Genomic DNA, 21398 nt, shown 5'->3' on the forward strand with positions numbered 1-21398 from the left:
GATCTGTTATTGATCATTCATTCCAGCTTCACAAGTCTTTCAGAAAGATTCCACATTTAACTTTCCAACACTGATTCTCCTACCCTGACTTCAAGCCTGCATGTCCCTTTCCAGCTGCCCATTGTACAAGCTCATGGGGGCGCTTACCCATGGATCTAGGGAGGGTGCTGGCATCTACCATGCCAATCACAGTGGTCTAAGGAGGTGATCGTGACCTCAGAAGGCAGGAAGACAGGGTTCAAACGCCAGTCCTTTCTCCTCCATCTATTCTTCGTCCCTTCCTCTCTCCAGCCTCCCTCCCTCCCTCCCTTCCTTTATGTTTTTGTGATATCTAACTCTAGGTCTCGCTCATGCTAAGCAAGAGCTGTGTGGTTGAGTTATAGCTCAGGTCCTTAGTATTTTTGAGACTGAGTCTTACCCTGTAGTTCAGACTGGCCTTGAGCATACTAGGTTACTCAGGATACCTAAAACTTGTGATCTTCTTATCTAAAACCCTCAAGTCCTGGGAATACAGGCAGGTACCCCCATATCTGATTGGTAATTTTAATTTTTTTAAAAAATATTTTACTTTTCTGATCTTTAGAGTCTTATGGAATAGACATGGGAATAATTTTTACTATCTTCCACAGATATATTAATATGATTGTTTGGACTGTGAAATACCAAAACTTAGGGCACATTCCCACATTCCTAATATGTTTTATGTGCAATAATTTCTCATATTTATTTTCACAATTTCTTTATTTTATAATACTCCTGTCATTTCTGCAGTCTCTCTCCTTTCTCAGTTATTCTTAGTGGTTGACTCTTTTTTTTTTTTTTTTTTCTGTTCTTGGCTTCCACTGCATTTCTAGTGGCCCTTTTCTTTACAGAAGTTTCCTAACTGGCACCCACATTTACTTCCTCAAAGGAATGCCGGGGCCTGTTGTCTTTCTGAAAGCGCAGGACTGGTCATGATTTTCTTTGTCCAGGCCTCTCACAGGTCTCACTGCTTGTCTATGACATTCAGCCCAGCAGCTCAAAGTCAGAGTCTTGTGTTCCGAGTCTTTGGTCTAATTTGGTGTCTTTCTGAAGGCACAAATGCATGTCCATAGCCAGCTGGCCCTGATATCACTGCTGTTCCTCAACCTGCTTCCCTCTCTTCCTTGACCTCTGGAATCTTGGGGAGTCTGGAAAGAGAGAGAGAGAGGAAAGAGAGAGAGAGAGAGAGAAAAAGGGAGAGGGAGAGGGACAGGGAGAGGGAGAGGGAGAGAGAGATATTATTTTTTATCATTTGGTAGATTCCTATCTATCCTGTCAGAAAAAAATGAATTTCCTCTGAATTTTCCATAGTATTTGACTTCAGCCCAACAAACATGTGGTAGTTAATTTCATGTGTACATTTGACTGGGTGTATCTCCTGAGCAGTTTTGGGAGGAGATGAACAATTTAATCAGTAGACTTCCTTAATGAGACTGAGAATCATTATAATCTGTTTCAGGCCTGAAAAGAACTGAGAGGCATAGCCCATGGTGCTCTTTTTTGTCTGCCTGTTTACCCAAGACAGTTCACTGTTCAGTGTTTTGCCCTTCGGTTGAAACTTACACAATTGTCTCCACGGCATAGACAGCTCCCAACTTGGGCTGAGTTTACCACCAGGGCTCCAGGGTCTCCAAGCTTGCAAATGGCAGCCCACTGGACTTCCCGTCCCTGTGAATGATCTGAACCATTTTCATAATAAATTTATTTATTTTTCTATTTATCATTTTGCTTCTGACTCTCTGGAGGACTCTGGCTATTATGTAATGTTCAACAAAAGTTTGCACGCATTTTATAGTGCTCTAATTCATTTATTCCATTTCTCAACCCTGTCATGCATCACTTCTACAGAGGAGATGATAGGGCCACCAGAGATTTAGGCAATATGCTTGGACATACAGGTGCCAAATGGCAGGTTCCAGATCCAAGTCATCTCTGAGTCGATATTATTATCGGCACATGTTCCACGCCATTTTGCTTCTCAACTCTAATGTTTTGAATATTTCATGGATCTTCTTACCAGGCTTGTTAGTGCTATTAATGCGCTCTTGTAGTTCCCCACAAAGACGTCCATTAAAAAGAACAGTGAGATATCATATGGCTGGATGATCGAGTCATTTTGCTTTCCTTGTCCTGTTCGGTTTGGCTATAGAACAGTTTGGAAGGTTGGAGAGTTTTGTTGAAGAAAAGTGGTCTAGATGAATGATTGATCTGATGGCCAAATACGTGTGTGTGCATGTGTGTGCATGTATGATAAATGCATAGAACATACTATACTACTTAAAATCAAATGTTCGCATTAAGCATGTCTCCATATATATTTTTTGCTCTACTTTCGTTAAGAATTGGTACCAGGAGGCACTGGTTCAATACTTTTTGCATACACTTTGTGTTTGTAGTTCCTACATGGCAGGTTTTTCAGAAAGATGGGATTTTCTTCAGCAAGCAGGCTAAGTACCCTTCCAGTAGTTTCTGAATGGAGAACAAGTCTGCTTTCCCTGGCCTTGTTTCCAATGTCTAGCCTATTGCCTGGACAATAACCAGTAAACACATGCTCAAAGAATCATTCTCTCTCCTCTTGTTTTTCTAAGCACTCTTAGTAAGAAGTCATTTGTATGTTAATGTATTCCTTCATGTTTGTGGAGATCACTGTTGGTGTGGCTCTAAAGTTGCAATGCAGGGGTCCCATTCAGTCATTTTCAAAGAAACAAAGGAATGAATCTTTATTTCCCACTTGAGGACAGCTGAGAGTCATAGCGAATAGAGACGGAAGTGATTACAGAACGTGGTTAATGAGTCTCCGGAGCCCTACTTCTCTTCGTGTGTGTAGGTACCCTGATTTTTAAAGCAGGGCTCCTGACCAGCTGGCACACACCCTTCACCAAATCCATGGATGATGGGTCTTGGGGTCCACGAGGAGGTTAAAGATCCTTTGTCATTTAAAAAGGCAAGTGAATATACAATATTTTTTAAAAGTGATATACTTATTCTCTAAAAATTTGACATGCATCAAAGCATGTCAAGTAAAAATTACAATTGAATGGAAACATATTAAGTAAAAATAGTTCCCTTTCATCATTTTCACTTTTTACGTCCTCGGGGGATCAGCCCATGATTCTATTTGGCTCTAATTTGTAAGAGTATACCCCCATATCAGAATGCATGTGCTGAGCTGCCTCTTAAACAACCTGGTTTAGAAATAGTCATTGCTTAAGAGACTTTCCCCTAAGGCTGACAGGTCACAGAAAAGGTGGGAAGATTGTAGGGGTCAGAGCTAGTGAACACCTTTAGTTACATGCATTTTCGGAACACAGCACGGCATCGCACAAGTGAACTTACAGCATCCGAGGCTGCACACACGTGGCCCGCACAGGAAAGTAGGAAACCAGAAGTGACAGTTTGGGGTGTGTGTATGTGGGGGGGTTGGTATTCTCCCTACTTGTAACTGTGGTAGAATATAAAATCTAAGGAAGCGACATTGGCATCAAATATATAGCATGAGACTTCATGTTCTTGTGTGTATGAGTGGGTATGCAGGTCTGTGTGCATATGTGTCTGTGTGTGCTGTGTATAGGTCTATGCAGCTCTGCCATGGGCAGATGTGTGTAATCACGCTCATAATTTGCTTTAACTACATGATTTTTCCTGTTACACTTTCCAGTCCTGCACGTACTTCCTGGCCATCCCTAATCCCAGACAACTACCCTGGTCCTCATATTTATAACTGTGTCGTATAAGGCATGTTACAGAAATGGAATCACACTGTTTGTTGACTTTTGGGATTTGTTTCCCTCCAGCATAAATCTCTGGAGAGAGTTTCCCAGGATGATATTGTCCTAGTGGCTCCCTCCTTTTATCACCGAGTGACGTTCTACAGTGAAAGGCATCACTGTGAGTAAATGCCCGCTGAAGGATATCTACACTGTGGCCAGTTTTGGAGCTGCTCTAAACAAAGCTGCTATGAGCATTAACTTATAGGTTTTTATGTTAACATAAGTTTGGTAACTCTGGGATTAACATCCAACGATGAGATTTTAGGTCATATTTTAAGAGCCTGTAGCTTTATAAGAGGTGACAGAGCTATTTGAAATCTCCAGCCTTTTATGGCTCATCGAAGGAGGCTGTGACACTAAGAAACTTGAAGCAAGCTGGTACCCCCAAAGTATGCCTGTGACAGAGGTGTCTGTTTCAAATTGTAAAACAAGAATGATTCTCTGTTCTTACTCTTTCCACTGCTACTCGTAAGTGTTTCATACTAAACTGTGAGCAGCAGTTTTTTTGATTGTGTTTATTATTATTTCTTTATTATCATTATAACCCTGGCACTAGAAGACCCCAAATTTCTGTTTAGTCATCAGTCCTCTGCTTCCATCTGACCCTAGCCTATCAGGTCTCATCAGGACTGGCTGCACCATCTTCTTCTGTGGCCTGGTAAGGCTGCACCTCCGAGGGTGAGGTGATCAGAGAGCCAGCCACTGAGTTCATGCCAGAGACAGCCCCTGTTCCTCTTACTAGGGAACCCACTTGGAGGCTGAGTCTATGGGCTACATTTGAGCAGGGGTTTTAGGTCCTTGGCTGGGGTATCAGTCTCTGCAGAACCCCCAGGGCCCAGGTTTTGTTTGTTTGTTTGGTTTTGGCTCTGTTGGTCACTTTTTGGAGCTCCTGTCCCCTTCAGGTCTTTCTGTCTCCCTCTTCTTTCATAGATTACCTGCACTCTGCCCAAAGTTTAGCTATGAGTCTTAGCCTCTGCTTCGATACATCGATCAGTAGAGTCTTTCAGAAGCCCTCTGTGGTAGGCTCCTGTCCTGTTCCCTGTCTTCTCCTGTTTCCAATGTCCATGGCATTTGCCTTTCTGAATGAGGATTGAGCATCTTCCCTAAGGTCTTCCTTATTGTTTAGATTTTTTAGGAGTATGGATTTAGTATGTTTACCCTATTTTATTTGTCTAATAGCCACTTATGAGTGAGTATATACCATGTGTTTATTTTTGCTTCTGGGATACCTCACTCAGGATGATCTTTTCTAGTTGCCACCATCTGTCTGCAAATTTCATGATTTCTTTGGTTTTAATAGCTGAGTAGTATTCCATTGTGCAAATGTACCACAATTTCTCTATCCATTCCTCCATTGAGGGACATCTGGGTTGTTTCTAGATGTCCCTGGATTATTCCAGAGACTGAATAATAACCAGAACCTGCTGTTCTGGTTATTTCAAATAGAGCTGCTACGAACATGGTTGAGCAAATGTCCTTGTTGTATAGTTGAGCATATTTCGCATATATACCTAGAAGTGGTATAGCTGTGGATCTTGAGGAAGCGCTATTCCTGAGTTAGGTTCCCAGCACTGGGGTGGGATGGCTCACCACTGACTGAACTCTAGCTCTAGGGATCCTATTCTAGGCACCCCAACACATGTAATAAAATAAAACACTCAGTAATATTCAGTGAAAAGAAACCAGGTTATAAGTAGTATGTAGAAAAAGCAACTTTGGGGAGTTATTTATATCAGTTTAAAGGAAAATTATGTGTTACATATAACCATATGTAGTTTAGATTGATTGAAACAAGTTTCAGTTTTCATTACTTGCATACTTCCTGTAGCTATCAAACACATGTATAGCCTCATAAAATAGACCAAGGTTTTTATGCCAAGTGTTAATCATCGTCTTTGTTTGTTTCTTGACTTTCCCTTTAAAATTTTCTCTCTATATACATTTTTTTTATAACTATTCAGAATTTTTTAAAAAGCCAGTCTCAGGCTGTATAGTTTTTTGTTCCTGTTCACCCTAAAAATGTACCATGCAAGCTATTATTAAAGTATCTTAATAATGGTGGCATAAAGTTGGGAGAAGGGAAAGAGTCTCATGTAGTATTTCCCCTTTGTCTGGCCTTCTGGAAAAATTGCTTTAAAGAACAGCCTTCTGTTTTGGCCCGCTCTCCTCTGCTACCTGACAACTTGTCTCATTGTCTCTCTTAGCTCTCCCCATGCTGTGTCAACCTATGTTCTCAGGAACTGAATACAGCATGAGCTGATACAGGAGAGTCGCAGTCCTCAGCCTCTATCTCATGCAAGATTATCAGAAGTCTCCTGTCTGGTGACCTAGAATGGCCCAGCTAGGATGAATAATTCACCACACAGTCTCCTTCAGTCATCTGTTTATCTCTCATCTTTTAAAAATTCAGGTCTTCTTACAAACGAAAAGAACTGTGGGTAAACAAGTTTCAGCTTTCATTACTTGCATACTTCCTGTAGCTATATAAATGTGCAAATGAAAGCTGCCTCCTTATCCCCTTGGCTTTCTCTGTGCAATTCATTTCGTTATATCCCTGTCATTTCTATCTAATGTGACAATTGCTATGTAAGCCATTACTTGTGTGGGTCTAACAGGATGAGGGATACTTGAGGATTGTGGTGATTACCCTAGCGCGGTGCTGTGTGCTTGCGTGTGCTTGTGTGTGTGTTTCTATAAGAATACAATTTGTGTTTCTATATGAATACAGTTTACATTTTTTTTTTTTTTAAATCATCACTAGTGGGATTAGGCTTTCGGTTAAAAACAAAGTCTTAGGGGATAGTTTCCTGAAGGAGCAAGATAACAATTTATTCAACTAACAATTTAATCAAAGGGTCAGTGGTGGTGGGGGTCCTCCACGTGAAGCACAGGAAAAAACACCCCTGTGGGGTTTAGCGCAATTTCCTTGCTTGTAATCTTGGGCTCACAGTGTTCGCAATCATCCTCGCTTCACAGTTGGGAGTTTTCCTGGGAGTTTTTTTACAGATTGTGGAAGGAATGGCCAAGCAGCTGCTCGCAGGCTGTGTGAAGGGCTATCTTGATCCTCACCACAATAGGGGGGTGTGGGACAGCTGCTGTACAATAAGGGTCTTAAGGGACGGACGGGTCATCCCACCCAGCTCAAGAGACGGCAGACCAATTGCTGCAGTCGGAGACAGGGAGCTGCAGGACATTCTGGCTTCTCTGCTGGAGACCCTTGAAAGGGGTCTCATGTCTCTGAGAGTACATACTGAGATTTGAGTAAGCAGGACGAGTAGCAGGGAGAAGATTGACAGGTCACAAAATGTTTCTGCTTTTCTTTTTTTCCCAAATATAAGACACCATGACATAAGGATAGTTTTGTAAATTCCACCTTCCACTTTCCTTGAACAACACAACTACCACTGATAATCCACCTGGCGGTCAACAATTCACACATGAACGAAAAATATGAAAAGATGGACTGATGGCCCCTTTCGTTACTGGGTTTTCAGGGTCAGAAAACAGAAGTTCCATTAGGTGAACTCTTGGGATGGCATCTGATGTTCTCTGGTGCCTCAGAGCCCCCCATTCTTCCCTGAGTTCAGTAGATAGCAAAGGCTTTCCCAGCACTGAGGGCATCACTGGACAGACACTTGTTAAGTTTAGGTAGGCAGACACATCACATATTGTAGTAAAAGCACTAATCGAAAAAGCTCTCAGGAGCTGAGAAAGTCTCATTTTTGTGAATTGCTATCCCTCCTGTCTATCACTTCAGTGATGAAAATGAAATGTTTAATGCAAAATATTCTGAAAAAAAATAAAAGAGAGTATCTCTCAATTGTAACGTGAGTGTCTAAAGAGAAAGTATCTTTCGATTGTGACGTGAGTGTCTAATGGTAAGTCTTGTTAATGTGTTGACCTACAGTTTTCCATACTGTTACATACACATATGTAAACCATCACTACACATACTTACGTTTTACAATAACAAGATAACCACATTTACGTCTTTTAATGATCTGTAACTTTCAGCTGACACAACGCCAGCATCATTTTATGTAAGACACACAAGCGTATGTAAATGTTTTAAAATGCTGTGTGTGAGGTATGTGTCTATATGTGGGCTTGGCTTCTGAGTGGAGTGTCTGCCGAGGCCACAGAGGGGCGTTAGACCTTGAGCTGGAGGGGCAGGCAGTGTGAGCTGCCTGATGGGCTCAGGTCCTCTACAAGAGCTGCTCACGCTTTGGACGGCTGAGCCATGTCTGCAGTCCTCAGATGTGAATCGTTCTGTTAGTCATGCAGCGTTCAGTTACAAAGACTGGTCATTACTTGGCCACTTTTTCTGTCAATGGACAATTGCTTTTTTTCTACTATTTTGCTTTTAAAACAAATGTCTATGCTGAATTTTTCTGTAGTGTTTTTGTTTTATATTTGATTAGTTTATGTTAGGAAATAGTTTTCATCTACGTTGATATTGTAGTCAAACTTTTATGTAGAGATGCAAAGTCAGTTCATGCCTCCATCACTAGTGTGTGGAAATGACTGTTTTCTCAGGTCTGGACAGTATTAGGATTTGTGTTTTTGTAAAACTATATTAATCTTCTATATTAAAATATTACAAGTGTTCTGTCCTGATGTACGTTTATTGCTCATAAGATTTAATTTCTTTCATGTGTTAATGTGTGTACAATTCATATTCTTTTAAACAAATTTGATTTGTTTTGTGTACAGGTGTTCTCCTGCATGTGTGTCTGCACCCCACAAGCAGTCTTGCAGGGGGTGTAAGAGGGTGTCAGATCTCCTGGGACTGGAGCTACAGATGGTTGTGAGCCATCATGTGGGTGCTGGGAACTGAAGCTGGGTTCTCTGGAAGACCCATTGCTGCTTTTAACTGCCAAACCATCTCTCCAGCCCCCTCATGCATATTCACTCACTATTCTCTGTTTCCTTATGACTTCTGCTTGCTTTTTTCCTAGGGGACTCGATTCCATTCATCTTTTCTTTTATAACTTCATTGGAGTGGTTACGTACATAAGTGATAATTAACTAAGGATAAGGTGATGCTCACATCCCAACCTCTATTTCTCGGAGAAGGTCAACAGGGGCCTGATGTGGAAGGTGTGGGAACGTGAGCAGGGAGACACATTGCAGGACAGACATTCGGAGCAGCAGCGACCTGGTGCAGTCATTGCTTCTCAGCTTTGTGATCTTGTTGCTCGTAAGTCAATTCAGATTTCAAGGACCAAGTCACATCTGACAGGTATATGGGCAGAACGTTATTTACCCAAGAAGACTACAGCTCTAGTTAGGTAGGGATTGCTATGGGTCCACATACCTTGTCTAGACTTTTCTTTGGCCTGCCACTTTGTCAGGACAGTAAAGTTCTCACTTTCAACTCTCTTATATCTATCAATCACTATGATGCTTCGATTTCCCAAATGGGCAGTATACATTGCGGGTATCAGGGCGAGTTGTCTCCTTCCTGGTACCTTTTCTTGATGAAGTCTGATTCAACTAATTTATTTATGAGTTTGGACTCATCCAGATTGCAAGACTTGTTTTGAATATGTGTCTCTGAAACGACTTGATGTGTATTCGTTCTTTTCTCTCCTTTTCTATCCTCAGCCAATATATTTTTATGCTGATTTCTCGAAAGCAGAAAAATGCCTTCAGTAGCAGGAATCCTCTTTTCTTAATACTGTGACTTTACTTTGTTCACTGTTGGATAAACTAACAAATACACACCCTTCCTCTTTTGCTACTATACACATGTCTCTCCTATTGAGATGTTTCTCCATTATGCTTGTTTTCAATGCAATAGATCAGCTTGTGTTTCTCTTGTCTGTCTTGCTTTCTGTTTATGTTTGTGTTGTATGTATGTTTATGTACTCATGTATGGGTGGATGTCATTAAAACACATGTACACATACAATGGTGTTTCTTAATTTCCTAGGTCATAGCTCTATTGTGCAGGATATTGGGTGTTTGAACACATCATTTCCCATTTAGGATTAGTGGGGACCACGTGTTAGTGTGCATGTGATGCATGAGCATGTGGAGGCCGGAGGTCAGAGCTCAGTAAAGAGCTCTCCCATTCTCACTCTACAGCTTTGTTTATGAGATGGAGCCTGGAGCTCACTGATTGGACAGGACTACCTGCCCAGTGAGCTCTGGAAATCAGCTTGTCTCTGCAACCCCCGTGCAAGGATGATGACGTGCCTCCATCCCCAGCTTTCCACATGGGTTCTGGGATCGGAACTCAGACTCTGATGCTTGCTTGGTAAGTGGTCTGTCAGCTGGGGCTCCTCCCCAGCCCCACATCCTGCTTTGCCTTTCTCAAATTCGCTGCCTCAGTTTGGTGCTTAAATCTGTACGGCAACACATTTGCACTGGAAGTCTTGACACCACTAACTGTGTTCAGCTCTTAAATTCTGGATTCTGTACTTTCAATTTCCCTGAGTTTATGTTTTCCGACCTTGTCTCTAAATCAGAACATAGACACTTGAGCACCGTGATGTTTTAAAAGCCATGGAAAGGAATTGTGTGCTGTCTTTCTAGTTCCATTTTCCTGTGGTAACATAAGACAAGACGGTTATAGTTTTTACATCTAATGTTATCCAGCTATATAAATATATATATATATATTTAGAACAATAAATAACAGGCTTTATTGTTCTAAACTGCTGTATAAAGACATAACCAGTCCTGAGCCGTTACCTATATATATTTTTATCACCCACTATTCATTATAATGTCTTTGTGTCCTGTCGTTGTTATCAGAGGCAAGCAGTATTTATTAGGCATCTGTGGGATGTGTGACATTGGGATAGTTGCTGCCAAGGGCACTTATTTAGAATGAAGCATTGCAAGGGAAGAGTGAGGCCATTTGTCTCTGTAGTCCACTCTTCTACTTCTCCATGTGGTGTAGGCTAGTTGCTTGGTCAAATTATTCATAACGTCGTGTCAGTTCTTTTAGGCTAGCATGCAAATAGCAGTTCACTCATCATGTGTTTTCATATGGGCTCAGTGCAACATGAGCTCCAGGTAGGTATGCAAACGCCATGCATTTAAACAGCAAAGCAAAGTGAGGAGCAAGAGATGCCTGCAACTTGCACCATCGATTGGAACAAAAGTTTCTGAAAAAAGGTAAATATCATGTACGCATTAGCCTAAAGGCTTCTGTTCACGGCAATGTCTATGCCATTGAACTTAATAGATCTTGTGAATATTTATAGGTCCATCTTCCAAAATAACCCAACTTACCTCATTATCCATGGCATGCTGGGATTTCCAGGGCATCCTCTGTGTTTTTCTCGGGGGCCTGTTTTGACTTCTTGAGTAGTGGTAAGTATAGATTTGGCACTCGTAATTCCCTTTGTGTTTGTACTCAGCAATTATCTTAAGTCTTGAAGTGCAGAGGTTAAGGCATTTTGTCATTTCCTCAGATGGGTCCAAGGTGTCTGCATATAAGCTCCTACGTCCCTTGACGCTATTCTCTCTTGGTCTCTGGATATTTGTTGTTACAGGATGGAATCCTGCTAGACACTTCCAAGTGACAGAGCTCTGCTGTTTTGGATAAGTAGTCTCCAAAAGCCTGTATAGCCACAGCTTGGTCCTCAGGGTGTGCCTGTTGGGAGGTTGTAGCTTTTGAGGTCATTCGTGGCATTATGTTGAAGGAGCCCTCTGCAGGCCCTCTTGCTCCTTGGCCATGAGGCACATGATTTTCACTCTGCATTGTGCTCAGTCTACAAGCTCAGCTAACGCATTTCTCACTAGAAGCTGACTAGTTCAGTTACTTCCTTAGAGCAACAGAAAATGCTTACATCTCTGAAGATCTTGACGCTCCTCTTAGTATGAGAATGTTACAAGTCATTCTTTATATCCTGCTCAAAATTCTTAGTAGAATTAGATCCTTCCCGTGCAGAAAGTTTCCATGTTACATCCTTGGGCAGTGACAAGGGTTTACAGCACGTGAAACAGGAAAGAAAAGCCAACCCAAGGAAGAAGGAATTTCAGAATGACATATACATAGTAATCATTACGTCAATAAAATACTCGTAAGAAGTATCTGGGCATAGACTCCCTCTACTTTACACAGGATAGAGATAATCATGGTGTGTACTTAGCATGACGTTGCATGTTTCCCATTACGTCCTGTTTAGCAGATATGCTCTTGCCTTGGTTGGGGAGATAGCCTGAGGAATGTGATAACCTGGCGGGCATCAGGTAGTAATTTCAACTCCTTTTATTGGCTCAGAAGTGAGTGTAACACACCCTCGCTGCAGAACAGGGGCCTGTGCCACTTGAACTCTCGCCAGGAAGCAGCAATGGTACAAGTGACATCAATGGAGAGAACTTAGCTTTAGGAAATGTTAACACATAAAATGTACACAAAACAGGTAAAAGGAAAATGACAAACATCAAACAAATGGCAAGATACCACGGAGACACACCAAGAAGCAGCTGCCACCTCCTCAGCAAAGGAAACAAAGGAAAGAAACTGCAGCAACTGAAGTGAAGAAGATTGGAAGGAAGGCTCTGTAGAGCTAGGGTGCAGCCCTCTGAAGATGGTGAGGGACAGCACAGAGGGGCAGATTCTTTACTAGAAAAACTATATATACCCTTTCTGCTAGATGAAAGCTGATATGGTATGCTGGAAGGAATATGGTTTCCACAGCTGAGAGATGGTCCTGTGAAGAGGCTGAGCAGGTAATATAGAGGCCAATTTTTGTTTTTTTCTCCTCAAGCCTGCAGCCTTTCTCAGGCACAGGTCAGTCGGCGCATCTTTGGGAGAAGTGGGAAATGTGGTCCGAGGGGTCCAGCCCTGTGCTCTCAGAGCAGCAGAGAATGGGCATTTGAAACGGAGCAACAATTGCTTATCCCATCAGCTGGTCATCATCAATAATCATTACTACAACTTACACAAAGAATCCAGTACGGTGACGGGTCCCGTATTGAGAGGGTTAAACTCATCAAGTGTGGTGTTTGTTTGCAAGTTTTTGATTGTAAGATCTTCTACCCTTCATGTGTACTTGCTGAAGATAAATACCTCTTTGATTTCTGCTTCCTTCATTTAATCTGTAACTATAGCCTAGAAGCATTTCTATGGAGAGGCAGAAATTAGCTAAAAATCAATGATAAATGATAGGTGGATTAATTTTTTATGTTACAGTTTATATTACATGAGATTACACATGCAATTCTTAATTCACACCCCACCAGCATGCATTTTATTGTATTAGCTGTCATTATTATCATTGTCATTACTGTCATCTTCATCATCATCACTATCACCACCGCAAACACCACCACCACCACTATCCTCTTTAATGACTATGGGGAACCACCAACATGACTTTAACATTTAACCTTTGAGAAGTCAGCGTTCTCCATAATCATAAATAATTTCCTTGGGTCTCTGAAACTCAATCTTTGTAATGAAAAGCAGATTCTTTCTTGTTCTGTTGCTCTCCTTGTGGAGACCCTGTCCTGTCCAGCTCTTACTATTTCCCAGTTCTTACCTAAAATTCCATTCACTCTGCCCAACACAGGGGTCTTCCCAGAGACTCATACTCCAACCAAGGACTATTCATGGAGATAACCCAGAACCCCTGCACAGATACAGCCCAGGGCAGTTCAGAGTCCAATTGGGTTACATAGTAATGTGAAGAGGGACTGCCTCTGACATAATCTGATTGGCCTGCTCTTTGATCACCTCCCTCTGGGGGGGAGCAGCCTTACCAGGCCATAGTAGAGGACAATGCAGCCACTTTTGATGTGAACTGACAGACTAAGATCAGAAAGGAGAGGAGAACCTCCCCTATTAGTGGACTTGGGGAGTGGCATGCAAGCAGAGGGAGGAGGGAGGGTGGGGTTGGGAGGGGAGGAGGGAGGGGCTTATGGGGGGATGCAGAATGAATAAAGTGTAATTGATGAAAAATTAAAAAAAAAAAGCAGATTCTTCACCATCCTTGGTCATCATTTCCAGTTTCAGTTCCTTTAGAGTTCCCATTTTTCTAATTGTTTGACTGGTATTCTGAGGGAAGGAGATAGATATTCCCAGTTTGATCTCGCGTTAGAGGGGCTGTTGAGTTCCAAAGCCTCTCGGAGACTTCCCATGAGTCAGGGATGTGCTTGTGAAAGGCCTGGAAGGAATTCAAGAAACCATCATCCTGCTCTCAGGAACTCTTGGATTCTGAAGCATTGCTGGCTCCCACTTGCTCAGGGGTATGAAGCCTGTCGCTAGAAATTCAGAGTGAGTGTTCTGCATGGTAATGTGGTGCATCATTGCTGGGTCCCGAGGCAAGCCGGGACATCCTGGATCGCATGCATTATGCATGAGAGGCTGGAAGAAATAAAGGATCAATCATCTTCTCCCTCGGATAACATCGATCATTCGCTGCACATTATTTGGCTGGTCTCCGTGCAGATTTATTTTCTCCAATGAGAACAAGATGCAGATTGCCTGTTTTCTTAATGAGCAGTGACATCAATCCAGCCACGTCTACCTAACGCATTGGATGGCTTTTTCTTTCTCTCTCCCACTTTCTCTGTCTGTCTCTCCTGCTCTTGCTGTCACTCACTCTAGCGCTCTCTTTTCCTGTCTTTTCTTCCCCTACCCCCTTTCCTCGTGCCCCCTCTCCATCCCCTCTCTGCCTCCCCTCCTTTCCTCTCTTCCTCTCATCACCTCCTTCTGTCGTGGTTAGAAGGAGCATGGACAGCTTCTGAAGAGCGTGCCAGCTCTTGTGAGGGTGGTGACAGAGTGGGAGAATTGGGTCTAATTCGAGGTGATGAAAAGTCTCTTTCTTTACTTTTTTTTCTCCCCTTTTTAATTTGAAGCAATGCCTCACTCTTCATTTTCCCAGATGGTTTATTCTGAGAAGCTGATCTACAGAAAAGGCCAAGTGAAAAGTCACTCAGAAACGGGAAAGGAGGAAGATGGCATGTGGAATGCATGAATAGGTAATGACGCGCGGGTACTACAGACGCTGCAGTAGCGCAGTCACCGGAGAAAGCAGGGGCTGCCAATCAGCGAGCATCATCTCCAGTACTCCTTAGTCAGCACAGCTGACTTTTAACAGCAGTGGGACCTTTAGCCTGTACCCTTTGAAACGAACTTGAAGCCTTTCCTGTATTTGCAGTGTCCGCATTGTGGTCACTAATCAGCAGTCCCGGAGTGCTGGAAGGAATGTTACGATTCAGGATCTGAGGGGAGAGCGTGCGCCCCTTCCCTAATCAGACACATACCTGCTGGCCGAGGGAGGCAGGATCCTTACAAACATTACCAGGTGAATCTGGGCAACCCGAGGTTGTTGGGATATGTTCTCTGTGGCAGTTGTTGGCGCAGCTCTGATTGCAGCCTCAGGTTCCGAGGAATTACGGCCCAACACTACCCACACCCAGCCAGAGCGCACAGCAACTGGGCTCTTACTTGGGGTAGTTAATTTTGTGTGTCAGCTTGGCTGAGGTTAGACCCTGCTTGGGGCTTTCCTGAACCACATCACATTCGTCATCCAGATCTCTGTTGGATCAGCTCTAAGGGGACCTCCCAGGCTCATGTTTTGAATAAATCTGGTCCCAGCTGACCTCACGGTTCAGGAGCTGCGGATGATTTAGGAGGAGGTGCCTGGCCACGATGGGCAGGGCTGTGGTGGGTACAGCCCAAACCCCGGTTGTTGCCTCGTCTTCATCCTGAGATCAACTTCAGGTTTGGGGTGTTCAAGTGTAAGGCTGTGTTGATGATAGTCATTTATAACTGGCTCCTAAATTGTCTTTTGATCCCCCCCCCCGCAAACATAGATCCTTAAATTGCTCTAAGCTGTCCAAGATCTCTTTGAATCCTAAGAACAGCAGAATCTCTCCTTTTTTTCCCTCTTACCAAATACAACAAAAACCAAAAGCCACAACTCTTCTAACCCCCCCCCCCCCCGTTTCTGAAAGTTCTGACACATTCAGCAACGATGTGTTCCTTGGTGTCTCTATTTTCAGCTTTGCCGATTCATGGAGCATAATAGTTCCCAAATGTGCCTTTAGAAGGCAAACCTTTCCGGGCAAAGGCTGCATTCTTTGTTTTGGCACGTGCTACCTATTACAGAGCTCGCTGTACACCTGGGGTTCTAGATAAATAACAACAACAACCCGGAAGCCTGCCTCACTCAGGGAACTGTGGGCCCTTTCAGGCAGAGTGAGCTTTCAGGACAGACCCTCCCCAGGACGATTTCCCTCGGTAGAGGAGATGCTGGTCTGGCTGCACTTGTCCCACCTGGAGCCTCTCTGCTGTTTGCTGCCTTTGCCCTGAGCAGCCACTGCGGAGAGGTCACACCTGGTTTGAAGACGATGCGCACCTGAATCCATGTTAGATTGGGACCCTGGCAGAAAGCCTCCTCCCTTGTTTCCCTGTCTCAGGGCAAAGTGTATGGCTGCTAAAGTATGATTTCAGGTAATTTCCAGTGGATCAAAGCCAGGCTAGAGGAACCTAAGAACTGGGAGGCTGGTTGATTTTTTTTCCCCAGTAAAATCAATTAGCAAGAGTCTGATATTCACATATTTTAGAAAAAGAGACTTTGATGTGGGAAGGCGTGGGGAGGGAGTTGCAACTTTCTTGTGTGAGCTTTAAAAGGAGTGGTTTAAATATAGTCAATCTACATAGTATCATCTGCAATGTAGAGAGGAAGGAATCCTGGTCCCTGCCAGTGGATTTGAAAACAAAAATTGTCTGCTTCGGTTGCAATACAATTAGGTTGTCAGAATTTCTCTCAACTGGTGCTTTTTGCCAGAATTAAAATGGGTCTTAATTAGGGCAAAGTGGTGCAAACCTGTAATTCCAGTGTTCTGGAGTGGGAGCCTGAGCAGCAGAAGTTCAGATCCATCTTCGGCTACATAGAGTTCAAGGCTAGCCTAGGAAACATGGGAATATCTCAAAAAGATAAAAGTGGGTCTTGAGGAGCCATTTAAGAGTTGGTTGCCTTACACACACACACACACACACACACACACACACACACACACACACACACGCATGCATTATCTCTTCTCTCAGATTTTGAAGAACAAAGTTAAGCCACGCCCTGGAGTTGCTATCCCTTGAAAAAATGTCACTTTTTAACTAGCGTCCCAATCTCATGTCTTCTGGCTGTTTTTGACAAGTGTTTTGACACTTCTTTGTCAATGGCTTCTACTCTTTCCAATGTTCTCTCTCAACTGTCTTGCGTTTTTCTTTTAAACTCATAAGCTCCATTTTCTTTACTTCCAAACTAGTGACAAACCGTGTCAGGAAGGTTGGGTTACGCTGCAGAGTGTCACACATACCTGGAGCTGGACTAGCTGTGTGGTCATGTGTCTCTGGTCCAAACCCTAGCTTTACTTCAAGATTGACTTTAAATTCTGCCACTGGGTTTTCAAATTAAGCCAGTCCAGAGCACTGATCTTGTTGTTGTTGTTGTTGTTAAGATAAATACAATGGAAGCCAAGCATGTGGCTATAAGTCTGCTATTCAGGAGAACTGATGTGAGTTCAAGGCTGGTATGAACTTGCTATGTATAGCAAGATGGTATCGCAAAAAGTAAAGCTAAGAATGGGCATGGCTCCACTCAATATTTAGTGAGTTCAGCATTGACTATCTTGATTTTTTTCCACCCAAGGTTCTTTCTCCTTTATTCTGATATAACTTCCTATTTATTGTGGAGGAAGGAGATGTTACCTTCACAATGTTGAGGGCAGAGTGAACACTTGGGATTTTTCTGCCGATGTCCTTGTTAAGTGTTTTTATTTTCAATCACTTTTTATTATGGTTTTGCACATACACAAACATGCACGAATATATAAATACAACCTACTGAGTCCACTTTTGTTGTTTGTGTGCATATGGTTTCTGGGGCCACTAGTGACTACTGAGAAAGAGAATTAGCCTCTCTCAAACATGACTCCCACAGTTGGTTATGTTAGCCCTAGACTGTTCTTTCTCCCTGGTCCAAGGCCAGAGGAATCAATCACATAGCAAAGCAGCCGCCTGTTCCCAACACCACAATTATCATTCCTCCTTGGAGAGTTATCTCTAGGTAGGTCATCAGGATTCCCACGGATCTAGCCTTGCTCTGAACTCATGGAGTACTTGCATTCCCTCAGGCCTTGCTTTGGTGATGACAGCAGTCAGGACCACTTGTCACATCCGTGTGTACAGACGACCCTTACTCATCCACATCTTCTTTCCTTCAAGCCTGTGGGGCTCTGTACAATTATAAGAATAGTAACTTCCCACTGTATCTGAAGGATGTATTGTTCTTTTTGCTCCCAAACACCACAGAGGAATGTGTTTTCATTTGACAACAAATAGAGCCATTCTTAGGGAGAGGAGATAACATCCTACTGATTTCCTACTTTACTTTCTACAACAACTAGACTTCTCTCTCGTGCTCCTTTCTATTCTTTCTTTCTTTTTTTCAGAGACAGGGATTCTCTGTATAACCTTGGCTGTCTTGGATCTCATTTTGTAGATGAAGCTGGCCTCAAACTCGTAGAGATCTTCCTGCCTCTGTCTCTCTGAGTGCTGGGATTACAGGCATGTGACACCGCACCTGGCTTCTCTCTCCTTTCAAAGTTGCATCAGGAGAGTTAAGATAATTTTCTCTTTCTTACATTTCTCTGCTGAAGTGCAGTATGAGTCCTTTTCTATCAGACCTTCCCTCTGATAGAAAATGAATAGTGAAAGTGGGGTACCATTGTTGGTTTGGGAAGGGTTCATTTGAATCAGTGCCTTTTTGGTACCTCTGGCAATCAGTATGTACCAGAAATGGCAGCTGTAATATCTCTGTTTATGCTATGGGCTTTATGTTTTCTCTTGAACCTGGATGGGCTCTTCACCATGACCACTGTGATATTATCTAGCTGATAAAAGATAATTCAGCTTTTGCATAGATCCCTGAAATAATTGCTCTAGGTTTCTAAATCATCAAAACACCTCAAGGCCAATGTGCTACAAGAGGGAAATTTGAATTAATTACTTTAGTGTGTTATGACCTACATATGTGATTAGAAACAACTGAAAGGAGGAAACGCTTATTTGGGCTCCCGAGCTTAGATTGATTTCAGTCTGTCATGAAAGGGAAGGCATGGTGGTAACATGGGATCACATGGTAAAGAATTATTATTCACATTGTGGCTCATGAGGAAGCAGAGAGCAATCCAAGCTAAAGGCATAGCTATAGCCCTTAAAGGCCTGTCCCCTTAAAGGCCTGCAAGCCTGGCCTGATCTCATGGCTCCATTATCTCCTCCAAATGGTGTTACCAGCTAGGGAACATCTCAAAACATGTGGACACTGTGGACATTTTAAATGTAAAATGTAACAAAACTCAACCTAGCCCAAGGAAAATAGCCACATGCAGAAGCCCAGAGAATACATGAAGACAGATTCCCAGCTAATACCCACTGTTCCATCACCATTTATTATCGATCTGTAACCTCCAGAGGTCAGACCAGAATCAGACAGGCTAAGACTTCCCAAATAATGATCTAGTTACTCAAATAAGATCATCATTGCTCTCTTCAGGACATGGTGAGAAGGTTTGCTGTACATAAGAGAACACTATTGGAAGCAGGTAGGCCAGTAACTATATGCACTAAAGGATACTTGGTGATTTTACCCCTGACTTGTGCTAGAGACGGGGAATTCCCCATTATCACAGATTTCCATGTGTATAGATTCTTCTTCCAGCAAGTGGGGACTCCTCATAACCTCCCCAAACAGCCACCAAATGGGATTAAGTGTCCAAATGACTGAGTTTATAGGGGCATCTCTCATTCAAATCACTACAGAAAGACTTACTCTGGTCATCCCCAGGAAGTCTGTTAGCTGGCCTCAATAAAGAAAGTGACAGGAATGGAAAAATGTTAGCACATTGACTCCATATCTACCCCACCCCCTTTTATAAATAGGAGTGAGTCAGGTCTACCTGAAAGGGAATCACTGAATTTGCATGACCTGTGTCTTCTGACTGAGTTTGGGCATCAGCCAGAGAAGACAGATAGTAAGGATATGAAATCGGTGGTACTTACTCGGGGTTCCTGGGATGATTCTTGGTTATGTAAAAGCCTGGAACATGGGAAAGATGGGTTTATAAGGTTTGCCAATTTCTGTGCCATCAACACCCCTCGAAGGCCATTTCAAGCTACTGATGGGATGCCATTCAAAGTGGAGTTGGGAAGAGATAAACCATGTGCCATTTCTAGCTCCAGTATGCCACTGTCGATCATTTTCTCTGAGCTACTCATATCTTCTTCTCCAAGTCATTCTGGGTTGTTCCCTATTCTTAACATTCTGGATGTTACAAATAAAACTGCTATGAACATAGTTGAACAAATGTCCTTGTTTATATCCCAGCTGTAGCACCCCTCTCTCTCCTCCCAATCCTTCCCTCCCTCCCTCTTCTCCTATGCCCCTCCCCTAGTCCACTGATAGGGAGGTCTTCCTCTCCTTCCATCTGACCCTAGCCTATCAGGTCTCATCAGGGCTGGCTGCATTGTCTTCCTCTGTGGTCTGGCAAGGCTGCAATTCCCCCACCCCACTACACCCCTGCCAGGGGAAGGTGATCAGAGAGCCAGCCACTGAGTTCATGCAAGAGACAGCCCCTGCTTCCCTTACTAGGGAACCCACTTGGACACTGAGTATATGGGCTCCATCTGAGCAAGAGTTTAGGTACTCTCCATGCTTGATTCTTGTTTGGGGTATCAGTGTCTGCAGGGCCTCTGGGGCCCAGCTTTTTGTTTTGTTTTGTTTTGTTTTGGCTCTGTTGGTCTCCTTTTGGAGCTCCTGTCCCCTCCAGGTCTTTCTATCTCCCCCTTCTTTCATTAAATTCCCTGCACTCTGCCCAAAGTTTGGCTATGAATAGTTTCAGCCTCTGCTTTGATACCTCCATCAGTAGAACCTTTCAGAGGCCGTTTGTGGGAGGCATTGCTGTATTCTTGAATTTGGCTCCCAGATATTTTATTGAGATTTTTTTTTTTTTGCAATCATGTTTATAAGAAGATTAGTCTGTAATTTTCTTTCTTGTTGTTGTTCTGTATTTCTCTGATTTGGTACAAGGATAATGCTGACTTCATTAGAAAGGGTTTGAAAGTGTTGGCCTCACCTTTCTTTGAGTCTTCATATGCAACTGATGATTTCCGGGGGCAGGAGAGACATTTTCTTCAGTGGTATCACTACTGTAAAGGTGTCCATGTTTCTATAAACAACCCATCACTCATGCCCTGTAGACAACAAAACTCAATGGTTTATAAAACCATGAAAAAAGACATGACAATAGCAGGGAGAGCCACTGGGAAGAGGAAGACAATTTAACAGTAGTGGGAGTGGATAAGAGAGAGCAATGGAGGCAGGTATAATTAAATACGTTATGTACCTTCATAACGTATTATTAATTAATTAAATACGTTATGTACCTTCATAACGTTATGTACGTTATGTAAATACGTTATGAGACCTTCATAATGAAGAAAGAAAATGCCATGGAGAAACTTGTTACTTCGTAAGCTAATAAAAATTTAAATAAAGAATAAGAGTAGCTTAGCTTAGGACTCCGAGACGATCAAGACATTTTCTTTATGGTTACATCACATGATGAGGTAAACTG

General features: G+C 42.8%; 1 long non-coding RNA gene across 1 annotated transcript in view; it reads right to left on the bottom strand.

Annotated features, from left to right (window-relative positions):
* Positions 1 to 264: 264 nt before the first annotated feature.
* LOC132654570 (uncharacterized) overlaps positions 265 to 21398 on the bottom strand; it is a 35156-nt gene continuing 14022 nt past the window's right edge. Inside the window, exons 2-5 of the long non-coding RNA XR_009592192.1 lie at positions 20898 to 21015; positions 19825 to 19861; positions 16589 to 16670; positions 265 to 1169 (exon numbers count right to left, since the gene is read on the bottom strand). This is a non-coding gene — a long non-coding RNA (uncharacterized LOC132654570). The remainder of the gene's footprint in view (positions 1170 to 16588; positions 16671 to 19824; positions 19862 to 20897; positions 21016 to 21398) is intronic.

This window comes from Meriones unguiculatus, chromosome 6 (genome assembly GCF_030254825.1).
Source record: "Meriones unguiculatus strain TT.TT164.6M chromosome 6, Bangor_MerUng_6.1, whole genome shotgun sequence".
NCBI lineage: Eukaryota > Metazoa > Chordata > Mammalia > Rodentia > Muridae > Meriones > Meriones unguiculatus.